This window comes from Buceros rhinoceros, unplaced genomic scaffold, assembly GCF_000710305.1.
Source record: "Buceros rhinoceros silvestris isolate BGI_N320 unplaced genomic scaffold, ASM71030v1 scaffold17192, whole genome shotgun sequence".
NCBI classification, from domain to species: Eukaryota; Metazoa; Chordata; class Aves; order Bucerotiformes; family Bucerotidae; genus Buceros; species Buceros rhinoceros.
This window is the reverse complement of record NW_010399645.1, coordinates 64,771-68,580: the sequence shown is the minus strand read 5'-3', so window position 1 is coordinate 68,580 and position 3,810 is coordinate 64,771.

Below are 3,810 nucleotides of genomic sequence, written 5' to 3'. Positions count from 1 at the left end.
CCCAGATATTTATTTGTGAATGTTGTATTCTGTTCCTAAAAGGAAAATACCTCTGCGTCTACATTCTTTTTCTATATCCAAGAAAGGAAAGAAACAGGGTTCTTGTCAGGGCTTTACTTCTCCAAAAACCTAGGAGATGGAGCAAATTAAATCTAAAATGGACCCATCTGGTAGTGCTAGCAATGCCAGGGGAGAACAGGTGAAAGAGTCTGAGCCAGAATAAACATATAGTGCATTATGTAACCTGGAATGTACTTTGTGACACATCACGAACAGACGACTAATCTTGGAGTTAGGCTATTTGCTTTTTGGGTAATGTTGTTTTTAAGTCAAAGGGTTAATATGATAGTTTGAAATGCTTGCTTCTGTTGCACTGGTAAAAAGCTAATACAGTCATCTTCTTAATAACAACAAAAAAAATATATTTAATCCATCCTGTAAACAAGATACAATTCCCTGTATGGGTTTGCTTGGAAATAAATGGATTGATGTTTGAAACAAAATGAAACAAAGTCACTATTTCAGGAAAATAGTATACCTGCTTAAAATCTGGAAAGCCATTGTCCAAACTAAAAATTGTGAAAGGTATGCTCCAAGTCAGTTTGCCCCCAAATTTATGTTTGTGTAAGAAGAATACAAAATCTCTGTGCAGACATTGTTGTTGCCAAAATTATCTTGTTCTTTTAAGTTCTCGGCAATAAGTTCAATGTAGTCATTGCATCACTGGGAATAGGAATGTGAAAATGACTGTGAGAATTGAATTGTATTACCTGATTTGGGAGGCATGCAAAAGCTAAAGAGTATAAATACTGGGCAGAAGTGAATTAGATTAAAAAAGAAATGGCAATGAAGAGATTACAGTGTGGTGTCTGTTTGTGGTGCAGGATTTATAGTTTGGCAGTGCTCCTTAACACACATTCTGTTTTTTAATTGGCACCAGTTAGACGATTTCTGTGTTGTTGCCTGTGTTATTGAGTGTGTGTCTGATAGAAGAATTCTAACGCATGATCTTTGGGGAACTGTATTTCATGAGGGCAGGGCAAGTGCCTAGGCCTTTTGGCAGGAGTGGAGAAAGTAGACTATAGAGCTTTTTGTGAACTTAGGAGTTTAGTGGCTAGACCTTTATCCAGCTTAAAAAAAAAATCAATCTTGTTACCTGCCTTTAAGTCAAATTCCATCCTCATCTATCAATTTTTTTTTCAACATCCTCTGTGCTTTTATTTCTTGCTGCTTAAGTTTTACTTTTTTTGTAGTTTAAAACTCCCATCAAACAAAACAAGCTACAAGAAGAATATTTGATGTGAAGGTTGGAAGGAACTTGTCTCATTTGTCTCACTTGAATTTTCAACTCTCAAGTGAAAGATTCTAGGTTGTTTGTAAGATTACATAAATGTTGTTTGTCTTTTCATACTGGAGAGGATTGAAATCCTATTTTTATAAATAATTTTCATAAAAATAGAGTTCTGCCAAAATTGAAATACTTATAAAAATGTCAGCTTAACTGGGCTTTATTAACTGGGGGAAGGAAAAAGATGATACTGAAACTCCTCCTTTTTTTCTTTTTTGATAGGAAAGAAATTTTTACTTTTTAGTCTTATATTTAGCATTGTAAATCCAAACCCAAAGCTCAATTCAAGTTCTTCTTTCAGGAACCTTCTCTTGACAAGTTTAGTTTTCAGGAGTTTTTTCCATATTAGAAGTTAATTTGTTGATCTTGAAATTCTATGCAATACATCAATACTGTTCTCTGCTCAGCTGTACTCTCTGAATTTTTCCATTCCTAGGGTATGGCTATATAAATGTATATGTGTAAAATACATGTTTTTATACATATGTGACAAAATCTTTTATGAACATTTACACCGAAGTTAGACTTTTTTTTGATATGCTCTTCTATTAGAATTAGTGTGTTATGCTCATTTGAAAGTCTGTAATAGGTTGTGGGAAGCATGCAACAATAGGCAATTAAAAGTGTTTTCCATTTGTAGAAATATGATAAATTCTACAAACCTCCTCAAACCAGTTGATTAGATAAAAATAAGGATTTAGCAGCTAAATGACTATAAAAGCTGTGGTCAGCCATTTAAGATGTTGCATTGGCTTTTAATAATTCTGTTTTCATATAATTGTAGATGTGTTAATTTTATGTGGTTTATCTGTCAAAATAGCTATTATAACAGAGACACATAACTACTGTGTAACAGGCATATGATCGGCCCTTGGGAAATTTCACACAGCGTATCAAGACTGGAATGAAAGAAACAGCAAGATGTGAGCAATATACATCACAGAAGTAGCTGGTGTGTGAGAAGACAGTGAAAAGAATGTTGAATATTACATAATTTTTTTTTAAAGTGCTCGGTGGATTCTTGCCTTTTTAGGCCATTCCTCTGCTGTTCTTTATTAGCGTGCCTGCTGGGTGTTACAGAGTTTTTTGGTACAGTGTTTTTGGACTTAACTTTTTAATGCTGTTTTCTTCCATCTCATCTGAAGTCTGTGCTCTCAACACAGAATGAAGTACACATGGCAATAAATTACATAGAGACTATAATTCCATGTTTGGAAATTACTGGTTTGGGGTTTTTTTTCCCCTCAGAGGTGAACATTAGAACATACAAGCCTGTTGCTGTATCAAGTGTAATTCATACTTCGAGGTTAGTGGCAGAATTTTGGCAAGACTGATGTCCGGAGGTCAGAGAAAGTTTGATGCTCTTTCTGTGTGTATGTCGACATGAGAAATAGATTGGTGATATCCCACACTATTCTACTTTGCAAAGAAAGATCTGAAATAGTTATTTGCAGTATATATGATAGACTAATAGTGTTACTCGAAACTTTGCAACTCCATGGTATTGGTCAATTGGTTTTCCAACCATTGTTGGAAAATGACATCATGTTTCATAAGTTAAATCACAATATAATGCAGCAGCCTTACTTCAAAGATACATGCCTTCAGGTTTTTTTTTCTGCATGAAAATTAAATATCTCACTTTCTTCCTCTGTTGCACTGTTCATAAGCGTCATGAGTACTTCATGGAGCACCTTGGTCTGAGCTGAGCTAGAGCTGAAGTACATTTAGACCAGGAAGGAGGCTTCCGTGTTGGTTCTGGTTGATCAGTGTAGCAGTAATAAGCAGTATCCTGTGGTTTAAAGGAGACCCTGAAGTCTTGGGCTTCTAAGAGTGCCAAGATGTCTGCAGTCTGACTTCAGCTGGGGCTGTGGGTATTCAGTTTTAGTGAGAAATTGCACCTTAACTGTTGTTTTTAATTTATCCGGATGGTATTCTGATTACCTTGATGCTGTACAATGTGATCCGTTTATCCTGTTTGGAAGAAACTGTTACTGTAGAACTTAAGTAGTAAACATTCATTGTGCAGGTAGTTGAAATATAACTCAGTGACCAGATAACGGTTAAAAAAGAAGTCTTCCACTTTATCCTTTTGTGTTAAAAAAATCGAGGCTCACCAAATTCCTGTAATAATTTTACACACTGATAGAGCAGCAAAGAGATTATAAAAAAGCTAATGCTTTCTCTCTCAATGCAGTTACTGGTAGAAATTGATTTTAGAACCTATTAACAAATAGGTTTTGGGCAATTCAAATAAAATGGCAATTGAATTTCTTAAAACTTCATGTGGTTGCACGGAGGAAAAATTAGTGTACTGTTGAATCACAGCCCACTGATGACAATTTATATAGTGTGTAAGTGCTTCATGGAACTGCTGTTTCTATCAATCTTAATTGAAATTTTAGAAAATATCCACTTAGATGCTGAAAGCTTGACTTTTGATAGCATTACCTGGAGTGACT